Source organism: Molossus molossus, unplaced genomic scaffold (assembly GCF_014108415.1).
Source record: "Molossus molossus isolate mMolMol1 unplaced genomic scaffold, mMolMol1.p scaffold_m16_p_16, whole genome shotgun sequence".
Classification (NCBI taxonomy): Eukaryota; Metazoa; Chordata; class Mammalia; order Chiroptera; family Molossidae; genus Molossus; species Molossus molossus.
In genome coordinates, this window is record NW_023425351.1 from 50,973,631 (window position 1) to 50,985,338 (window position 11,708).

General features: G+C 34.7%; 1 non-coding gene across 1 annotated transcript; it reads right to left on the minus strand.

Annotated features, from left to right (window-relative positions):
- Window positions 1–9,810: 9,810 nt before the first annotated feature.
- Window positions 9,811–9,917, minus strand: LOC118631947. Its single transcript, XR_004959933.1, has one exon. It is a non-coding gene; the product is annotated as a U6 spliceosomal RNA (small nuclear RNA).
- Between the last annotated feature and the right edge of the window lie 1,791 nt (window positions 9,918–11,708).

Below are 11,708 nucleotides of genomic sequence, written 5' to 3' on the forward strand. Positions count from 1 at the left end.
TCCTTTACCTCTGTAACCACCATTCTATTGTTTGTGTCTAGAGTTAGTTTGTTCATTTGTTGCTTTCTGTTTTATATCCCACCTATGAGTGAAATTATATGGTTCTTGTCCTTTCCTGTCTGACTTTCCTATCTGACTTATTTCACTTAGCATGGTATTCTCAAGTTTCATTCATGTTGCAAATGGCAGCATTTCATCCTTTCTTATGGATGAGTAGTATTCCATGTATATGTGTGTGTGTGTGTGTGTGTGTGTGTGTGTGTGTGTATATTTACCATACTTTCTTTATTCAGATGCTTCTGAATATCCATTCTGGCAGGAAGCAAGAAGTAATCTCTAATGACACAGAGTATGAAAATAAGGGTGCAGCCCTGGCCAGTTTTGCTCAGTGGTTAGAGCGTCGCCCTTGGACCGGAGAGTCCCGGCTTCGGTTCCTGCTAAGGGCACATACCTCATTTTCAGTTTGTTCTCCGCTGTGGTTGGGGTCGTGTGGGTGGCAACCACTCAGTGTGTTTCTCTCACGTCGATGTTTCTCTCTCACTCTTCCTCCCTCTCTCCCTCCTGCTCTATCTGAAGATAAATGCAAAAATGTCTTCAAGTGAGGATAAAATAAATAAATAAGAAAGAAAATAAGGGTGCATACCTAGAAACCCATAAATTTATCTTTGCATCTCAATCAGTTGAAATAAAATGGATAATGCTCATGTGGATTCAAGATGCCAGCACTGAAACAGATGAAGTTTCAGTGAATAAAAAAATCTAAAAAGTTTACTTTTGTTTACATTTATATTAACTTGTATATTAGAAATGTCTCTCTGACACAACTAAACCCTGGAGCTTTGGCATTTCCTCATCTCTTTCACATTCACCTCCATGGATTTTCACTTAGTACCTTATATATAATCTTTCCCTCTACCCTAAGGGTAAGTTTGGAGTTTAAATAAGCAGAGTACAGACAGGAAATTCAATCTTTCCTTGAATCTTTCACAAAAATTTATGGGAGTTCAAGAACATAAACTACCATGATTATATTAAAACCTTTTACCCTCTCTAGTATATGTCTCCAAGCTCCTGGGAGCCTTGCTCTCATCTGTCACAAACAGCTGTTACCCATGCCATTCTGTTCTGAACAATGTAAAGTTATACACTTCCTGCTCCTAACACATTATGGTAGCCCTGAGGAGTGGAACATTTCTTCCGTGATAATTGCTTTTCTCAACAATCTGTTCACACAACTTTTTCCTTGGATGGTGTTGGTGGAGTAGAAATAAAGGAACTAAGAGGACAAAGCAGGTGTGCAGGGGGTGGGGACTATGAATCTATATGTTATATGGGCTTATATGTCTATGCTTTCTCCTCTTCTCAGTCCACCAGAGTTAACATTTCTGCCACCCTCCTCCCTACATGAAAGTTGACAAAGAAGAGAGAGTAAAAGTAAGGTTCTGGAAACACACCCACAAGAAACCCAAATATTTTTGACTTGTCATTTGAGAAACAAAATTCTTTTCTTTTTTTAAATGTGGCTTCTGATAAATGTAGTAATATTTAGCCCTGCACCATAACCAGTTTTGAGGTCTTAGATCTGCCTTCTGATTTCTGTGTTCTAGTTGAGAATCATACTGAGAAATAAGAGGCTTGGAACTCAACTAGATGGAAGGAAATGTCTGTTCCCAAGCTCCACTCACCTTATGTTTTTATTTGTGAAGTATTTTAATATTGCTTAGTTTTAACAGGTTTCAATAGAATTGTAGAAAAATAGAAAATAACATGAATTTTTTTTTATTGGGATCAAATTGTGCAATTGGTATCACTAGATTATAAGAAGTTAGTTTCAAGCGCTCTTAAATTGCTCAGTTTCAAGTCTCCTATCAATATCTTAGGACTGGAGGTGAAGAATGGTTGTAAATTTCAATTTGCCATTGCAAATATCTGCTTAAAGTCAATCTTTGAAGGACAGAATTTACATTTCACCATAGTGATGTTAACAGCCTAAAAGTGATATAAATAACCAGTTCTCAAGATACTCCAAATCATAAGTGACCAAGAGAGTAAGTAGTCGCCATTTTTGAGGAATCTTGACAGCTTTCTGTAAAGCCACCAAATCTCATCTACCAACTTCCTCAACAAAACCAAGCATTTATGCCTGTCATCACAGCAAATCTCAGGGAACCGCAGGAACATCACTAGGGATTATTTCACTCATGTTTTCTGTCAACCATATTGCAATATCAGTGCTAACCGCATTTTTCATTTTAGTTTTTTTTTTTTTTAACAAGAATACTGTAATGAACCATTTTGGGAATTTAGATTCTAGAAACACCATTCTTAAAAATATGGGTTTTTCTAAATGGTTGATCTGATTTCTCACTATTATAGGTGTTTCACAGCGTGCATTTACTCTGTTATATTATCTGTAATTGGTGTATGTCCACTCCCTTACCCTTAACAGTTTGAGAAAAAGTGATTCTTCCCATGCTCTCTTTGACTCTAGAGTTAGTCACCTTTCAAGAGACATTAAATTGTATGAGGGCAGAGAAGGCTTGGTCCAGCACAATGTCATATTCCCGGCATTCACTGTGGGTAGGCAGCTTAGGATGAATGAATTTGGCCTTAGCAAGTTGTGTTCAGTAAGTTTGTGTAGCAGTGAGTTGTTTTAGTGCACAGTCACAGGGAGTGTAATGTCACATCACTTGAAACTGGTCTCAGAGGTCAGATCCAGGAACTGTGTAAGAGGTTGTTGTATACTCCCATCTATTATTCTCATGGGTATGGGGGAAAATGCCATTTTGTTTTTTCTTTGCTCCCCATTTTTATCTCTGTCCTTTTCTTGTATTTTGTGGATTACTTGAGTTTTGTGTTTGTGTTTGTTTGTTTGTTTTTAGAAATTCAATTTAAGTATCTCTAGTTCTTTTGAGCACTATATATTTTTTAGTGCTTGCTCTAGGTATTACATTATATTTACCTAATTTAACATAGTCGAATGGTGCCATCATTTGACCAGTGAGAGTAAAGTGTAAAAATCTTCCCTCTCTTTGTGTTAGTTTACTTTGTCTCAAATATTTCCTCTATAAACATGTAGAACATCAGACAGTGTTATAATTTTTCCTCAGTTCTATAAGTTAATTTAGAAAACTCAAAAGGGAAGCTATTTTATTGAGCAATATTTTTGCTTATTGTATTCTTTTTTCCTTCTTGATGCTCCAAGACTTCTTTTAAAAAAATAATTTCCTTTCTGTTTAGAGTACTTTTAGCCATTTTTGGGGGTGTGAGAATAGGCCTTCTGGAGATAATTCTCTTAGTTTTTTCACCTGAGATGTCTGATTTCCCCTTCACTCCTGAATGATATCTTCTTTGGGTATAGGATTATTGATTGACAAGGTCTTTCAGTAAAATATTGAAAAATATTGTTTCACTTCCTTCTGGCCTCTATGGTTTCTGATTTAAAAATCTATTATTTGAATTGCTTTTCCCCCCTATAGATAAGGTATTGTTTTTTTCTTTCTGCTATCAAGACTTTACTTTGTCTTTATTTTATAGAAGTTTGATTACAGTGTTTCTTGGTATGGATTTCTTTAGTTTTATCTTGTTCGGGGTTCACTCAGTTTCATGAATTTGTAAGTTAATATCTTCTGCCAAATTTGGGAAGTTTTCGGACATTATTTTTTTAAGTATTTTTCCATTCCTGTTCTCTTTTCCCTCTCCAATTACATGAATGTTAGATCTTTTGTTATACTCCCCTAGGTCACTGAGGCTTATTTTTTGTGTATTTTCTTTTTATTGTTTGTATTGAGTAATTTTTATTGTTCTGTCATTTACTTCACTGATCCTTTTCTTTGTCATTTCTATGCTGCTATTAAACCTGCCAAGTTTTAAAATTTTGATTATTGTATTTTTCTCCAAAATTTCCATTTGGTTGCCATCATGCTTCTGTTTATTTGCTGAGACTTTGTTTTTAAAAATTGTTCTAAGTATGTTTGTAATTGCTTGTTGAAGCATTTTTGTGATAGTTGCTTTATAATCTTTGTGAAATAATTCTGACAATCTCCGTATTGGAACTTATTTTCTTTTTTCATTCAGTTTGAAATCTTTCTGGTTCTTGGTATGAAAGTGAGTTTTGATTGAAATCTAGATATTTTGGGTATTGTGTTATGAGAAGCTGGATCTTATTTAAACCTTCTCTTTTAGCAAGCTTCCTGTGACACAGAAAGTAGGAGTACTACCTCATTATTGTCAGGTGGGAGTAGAGATTCCCACTTGGCCTCTATTGTCACCTGAGGAAGGAGCTCCTTGTTAATGCTGAGTGGAATTCTAGCTCCCTACCAGGCCTCCACTGACACCATAGCAGCTGTTTTACCTCATTTTTACTGGGAAGTGGTAAAAATCTTGACTCTCTACTAGGTCTCCTCTGACGTCGCTCCACTGGCTATAGAGTGGGGTACCTTGTTGTTGCTAAATAATCCAGGCTCCACATATGGTCTCTACTGACACTGAAGAGCTGGGCCTTATTACTATGTACAAGGATGAACATCCCAGCCCTCTGCTCAGCCTTCTCTGACACCATCCTAGTGGCAGGGTTGAGGCACCTCATTACAGTCTGTATAGGGTTGAAGTCTATGCTTCCCACAGGGCTTTTGTTTTTATGAGTGAGGGTGGGGCACACTTTTTAAAAAATTGTGTTCAGCTATAACAGAACAGTTATTTTCTAAGAGTTTTCTGTCTTGCTAAACTGCCTTCTTCTTGTCCTTTGGCTAGAGAGAACAGGCTTTTTGTTTTTTGTTTGTTTGATTTTGTCTGTGCCCATTGTTTTTTCTGGGTTATCAGCTTCATTGGCTCAAAGTCTGGGACATAGGACTAAAAAAGAAAACCCAGTGTACTCACTACCATATTGATTCTGGATTTCTTTAGGTTTCTTGCTAGTCTGCCATCTTCTCTTCATCTTTCAGAATCTTCTTACATTTGTTTTATGTATAGTGTCCAAGATTTTTATTTGTACTTAGCAGGAAAAATTGGGGGAAATTATGTCTATTTTATCTTCCTGGAAAGGCTTTCTAAATGGTTGATCTAAATTCTCACTATTGTAGGTATTTCACAGGGTGCACTTACTCAGTTATGTTGTCCCTCCAAAGGCTATTCTTTTATAACAAAACATAAACACTTTTCTTCAAAAGTCCCATACTTCTTAGTTATGAAAGAACACCTCCATCATGAACTTCAGTGCTCCTTATAATGTTGAAAAAACTATTTTGCCTCAACAGGATAATATCAAGAGAAAATATTTTGGAAGATCTTCATACTCATGTTGAGAGCATCAACTCAAAAACTTCTTTTTAACCAATCCTATTCCTATTTGAATTCTCTTACAAAGACCACACTCCTCTTTTTTTTTGAGTCATCTTAGTTTGAGCTTTGAGAGTCCTAGCTTTCACTGTCATGTTTATATTCAAACTACTACTATGTTGAATGGTATTAGAGAAAATGGAAATTCTTATATTGTTCCAGTTCTTTTTTTTTTCTTTTGGTGGGAAAAATCAATGAGCTTCTTTATTAATTTTTTAAATTAATTAATTAATTTTTGTTACAGATGTTTCTCCTTTTCCCCCCACTGATTCCACCCTCCCCCTCTCTGCCCACCCTGTCCACAGCTTTGTTGTCCATGTCCATTGTTCATGCATACATGCATATAAGTTCTGTGGTTTATGTCTCCCCCACAACCTCCTCTTCTGGGGATTGTCAGTCTGTATCCCACTTCCACGTCTCTGGGACTACCCCATTCCTCAGGCTGTTATGTTCATTATATTCCACAAATAAGTGATATCATGTGATATTTGTCTTTCTCTGCTTGGCTCTTTCACTTAGGATAATACTCTCCAGGTCCATCCATGTCGTCTCAAAGGATAAGAGATCTTTCTTTCTTACAGCTGCATAGTACTCCATTGTGTATATGTACCACTGCTTTTTTATCCATTCATCTACTGATGGACATTTGGGCTGTTTCCAGATCTTACTTATTGTAAATAGTGCTGCTATGATCATGGGGTTACATATATTCTTTCTGATTGGTGTTTCAGGCTTCTTAGGGTATATTCCTAGAACTGGGATCACTGAGTCAAATGGCAGTTCAATTTTTAATTTTTTGAGGTAACACCATAGTGTTTTCCATAGTGGCTGCACCAGTCTGCATTCCCACCAGCAGTGTACTAGAGTCCCCTTTTCTCCACACCCTCACCAACACTTGTTGTTTGATGATTTGTTGATGGCAGCCATTCTGACAGGTGTGAAGTGATACCTCATTGTAGTTTTAATTTTCATCTCTCTGATGATTAGTGATGTTGAGCATTTCTTCATATGTCTCTTAGCCATTTGTATGTCCTGTTTGGAGAGGTGTCTATTTAGTTCCTCTGCCCATTTTTAAATTGGTTTCTTTGTCTTTCTTTTGTTGAGCTGTATGACCACTCTATATATATTGGAAATTACCCCTTTGTCTGGTGTATCATCGGCAATTATGCTCTCCCATAGAGTGTGTTGCCTTTCCATTTTGATGATTGTATCATTTGCTGTGCAGAAGCTTTTGAGTTTGATGTAGTCCCATGTATTCATTTTCTCCTTTGTTTCTGTTGCCTTAGGTGATGCATCAGTGAAAATTCTGCTGCGTATGATGTCTGAAATTTTGTTGCCTAAATTTTCTTCTAGGATTTTTATGGATTCATGAGCCACATTTAAGTCTTTCATCCATTTTGAGTTTATTCTTATGTATGGTGTAAGTTTATTCCACTGTATGCTCTTGCCACCTTTGTCAAATATTAATTGAGCATATTGTCTTGGGTCCATTTCTGGGTTCTCTATTCTGTTCCATTGATCTATGTGCCTGTTCTTGTGTCAGTACTAGGCTCTTTTGATTACAGTGGCTTTGTAGTATAACCTGTTGTCTGGTAATGTGATCCCTCCTACTCTGTTCTTCTTTTGCAAGATTGCTGTGGTTATTTGGGGCCTTTTTTGGTTCCATATAAACTTTTGGAGTATTTGTTCTAGTTCTGTGAAGCATATTGTTGGTATTTTATGGGGACTACATTGAATCTATATATAGCTTTGGGTAGTATGGACATTTTAATGATGTTAATTCTTCCAACCTATGAACAAGGTATGTGCTTCTACTTTTTTATATCTTCCTCTATTTCTTTTTTCAATGACTTGTAATTTTCTGCAAATAGGTCCTTTATTTCTTTGGTTAAGTTTATTCCTGGGTATGTTAATTTTTTTGCTGTGATGGTAAATGGGATTGTTTTTTTAGTTTATCTTTCTGTGAGTTTATCATTGGTGTATAAGAATGCCATCGATTTCTTGATGTGAGTTTTGTATCCTGCTACTTTGCCAAATTCATTTATTAAGTCTAGTAAATTTTTGATGGAGTCTTTGGGGTTTTAAATGTATAGTATTATGTCATCTGCGAATAATGACAGTTTCACTTCCTCCTTTCCCATTTGGATCCCTTTTATTTTTTCTTCCTGTCTGATTGCTGTGGCTAAGACTTCCAGTACTATGTTAAGCAAGAGTGGCAAAAGTGGGCATCCTTGTCTTGTTCCTGTTTCTAAGGGAAATGCTTTTAGTTTTTGTCCATTGAGTATGATGTTGGCTGTAGGTCTTTTATATATGGCCTTTATTATGTCGAGATATGATCCCTCTATCCCCAGATAGCTGAGCATTTTTATCATAAATGGGTGCTGGATTTTGTCGAATGCTTTTTCAGCATCTATTGATATGATCATATCATTTTTATCTTTCATTTTGTTTATGTGGTGTATCACATTTATTGATTTGTGAATATTGTACCAGCCTTGCATCCCTGGGATGAATCCCACTTGATCATGGTGAATAATTTTATTTTATTTTTTTTATGTATTGCTGGATTTGATTTGCTAGTATTTTGTTCAGGATTTTGGCATCTATGTTCATCAGGGATATTTGTCTGTAGTTTTCTTTCTTTATAATATCTTTTTCTGGTTTTGGAATTAGAATTATGCTGGCCTCATAAAATGAGTTTGGAAGTCTTCCTTCTTCTTGAATTTTTTGAAATAGTTTGAGAAGAATGGGTGTTAGTTCTTCTTTGAATGTGCGGTAAAATTCCCCCATGAAGCCGTCTGGGTCTGGGCTTTTGTTTGCTGGCATAGTCTTGACTACATCTCCAATTTCTTTTGTTGTTATTGGTCTGTTCAAGTTTTCTATCTCTTCCCAGTTCAGTGTGGGGAGACTATGTGTTTCTAGAAATTTGTCCATTTCGCTTAGAATGTAGAATTTGTTGCCGTACAATTGTTTATAATATTTGTTCATGATCCTTTGTCTTTCTGTGGTATCAGTTATTATTTCTCCTCTTTCATTTCTGGTTTTGTGTATTTGGGTTCTCTCTCTTTCTTTCTTGGTGAGTCTAGCTTAGGGTCCGTCAATCTTGTTTCTCTTTTCAAAGAACCAGCTCTTTGTTGCATTGATCCTTTGAATTGTTTTTTTGGTCTCCATGTCATTTATTTCTGCTCTGATCTTTACTATTTCCTTCCTTCTGTGTGCTCTGGGGTTTTCTTTTTGGTTGCTTTCTAGTTTTTTAAGTTGTGAGGTTAGACAGTCTATTAGAAATTTTTTTTGTTTCTTGAGGTAGACCTGTGGTTCTATTAACTTCCCTCTCAGAATTGCTTTTGCTGCATCCCATAGATTTTGTGTTGTTGTGTGTTCATTTTCACTGGTTTCGAGGAAGTTTTTAATTTCTTTCTTGATCTCCATGGTAACCCATTTATTGTTCAATAATGTGCTATTTAGCCTCCATGTTTTCAAATGTCTTTGCATGTTCTTGTTGCAATTGATTTCTAATTCATGCCCTTGTGATCTGAGAAGATGCTTGATAGGATTTCAATCTTCTTGAACTTGTAGAGACTTAGTTTGTGTCCTAACATGTGGTCTACATTTGAGAATGTCCCATGTGCACTTTAGAAGAATGTGAATTCTGCAATTTTGAGGTATAATTATCTGTAGATATCTATTAAATTCATTTGATCTAGTACTTCATTTAATGGAGTCTGTGTTTCTTTGTTAATTTTTTTGTCTAGAAGGTCTATCCAGTGATGACAGCAGGGTGTTGAAGTCCCCTGCTATGATTGTATTGCTGTTGATTTCTTCTTTGAAGTCTTCAGAAGATTTTTAATATTTGTTGGTGCTTCTATATTGGGTGCATATATGTTTACCAAGGTTATATCTTCCTGTTGGATAGATCCTTTCAATATTATGAACTGGCCTTCTTTGTCTCTAGTTATGGTCTTCATTTTGAAATCTGCTTTATCAGATATGAGTATTGCTACCCCAGCTTTTTTTTTTCTTTCCGTATGCTTGGAAGATTTTTTTTCATCACTTCACTTTTAACCTATGTGAGTCTTTTGTTGTGAGGTGGGTCTCTTGTAAACAACATATATGTGAGTCATGCTTTCTTATCCAGTTAGCTATTCTGTGTCTTTTTATAAGAGCATTCAAACCATTCACATTTAAGGTGATAATTGATATGTATTTATTTATTACCATTTTTGTTTAGTGTGGGTCTATTTTTCTTCCTAATTCTACTAATTACAACAATCCTTTCAGCATATCTTGCAGTGCTGGTTTGGTGTTAATGTATTCCCTTAGCTTTTTTTTTTTTTGTCTGGGAAGCTCTTTATTTGACCTTCTATTTTGAATGACAGCTTTTCTGGATAGAGTAGTGTTGGATTCAGATCCTTGTTTTTCATGACATTGATTACTCCATGCCACTCCCTTCTGGCCTGTAGTGTTTTTGTTGAAAAAAATTTGGAACGCTTCATGAATTTGCATGTCATCCTTGTGCAGGGGCCATGCTAATCTACTCTGTATCGTTTCATTTTTAGTATATGTGCTGCCGAAGTGAGCACTACTGTTCCAGTTCTTAAAGGGAATGTACTTTAACTGTTGGTTTTTAGTAGATCTTCATTAAGTGAAGGAAATTTCTTTCACTTCTGGTTGTCTGTGAGTTTTGTCATAAATATGTATTGACCTTTATCAAATAGGATGTTATTTCATTTATAAAGATGATCATGTGGTTGTTCTTCTTAAGTTTATTAATGCTGTAAATTGTATTAATAAGTTTTGTGATGTTGAACTATCTTGGAATGTTTGACTACACCACATTGAAGCATGATAAATTAATATTTAAATTAATTGATAAATTCAGGTGTCTGATAATTTATTTAAGGATTTTTGAAAGTTTAAAATGTTTATAAGTTAAAAATATCTTTACTTCCCCCCTCTAATGTTTATCCATTTTAATTTTTGTTTATTTTAGAGACAGGAAAGGAAAGAGAGAGAGAGAGATCTATTTTTGTTGTTCCATATATGTACGCATTCATTGGTTGATTCTAGTATGTGTTCTGATCAGAGATCAAACCTGAAACCTTGGCATATTGGGATATTGCTCTAACCAACTGAGCTACCCGGCTGGGGTCCATCCATTTTTAGACAAGGTTACACTAGCTTCATGAAATAAGTTGGGCAACTTTGTCTCCTATTTTTCTGGAACAACTAGTATGAGAAAGGAATTATCTGTTCTGGAAAGTTTTGTAGCACTCAACTGCAAAACCATATGGGACCAAGTTTTGGTCATTTTTGGAGGGAAAGTTATTGATTCCCATATCCAGATTTTTAGTCTGATTCATGTATTCAAGTATTATATTTCTTCTTGGGTTTCTCTTGGCATCTTATATTTTTCCAGAAATGTATCCATTTAAGCTAGGTTTCCAAATGTCTTGGCATATAGTTGTTAATAATATTCTATTATTTGAAAAATATCTTATACATCTATAATTTATTGCTAGTTATTTTTTCTAAATTTTAAAAAGCAATATTTTCAGAGTCTTTTCTGTGTTATTAATCTATTCAATTAATTATCATTTAGTTTTTGTTAATAATCTTTATTATAAATAAGCTTTATGTAACTAAGTTTTGACCTTACTGTTTTTCTCCTTCATTTTCTCATATTTGGTTTATTATGATGCCATATTTCTAATTTATGACTGCATGTGTACTTCAGTTATTTTATATCTTTCTTATTTAAAATAGTTTATTTAAAGCTCTAAATATTGTTCTAAATGCAATGTAAGCTGTATCCCAGATTTTAATATTTGGTGTTTTCATTGTCATTCAGTTTGGAATATATTGTAATTTCCACATTACATCCTTTTTATTCCAAGATTAGTTGTACATTTTCATATTCCATATATATATGTGTGTATGTGTGTGTGTATGTGTGTGTGTATATATATATACATATATCCATAATCCATATCGTTATACCTATTTATCTATACATATAAGATATAGGATCTATCTATATATTGCAATTGATTTTAAACTTATTGTGGTTAGAGAATATGGTCTGTATAGTAACGATTACTTGGTGTTTGCTGAAGCTTCTTTTGTGCCTTAGTTTTTCTACTGCTAGTTAGTTTTTGTGAATATTCCATGTTTGATAAAAATGCATTTTCTCTTTTAGGAGTATAAATATCAATATTTATTATTCAATGTAATTGGCTATGTTCTATTTTTTTTTTTTTATTTCTAGTAGCTTTAAACTATCAGTTTTGGAATAAATGGATTAAAATCTCCAACTATAAAAAAAAAAAAGAGAGAGACTTCTGGTCAAGATGGCGGTATAGGTAAACGTGGTA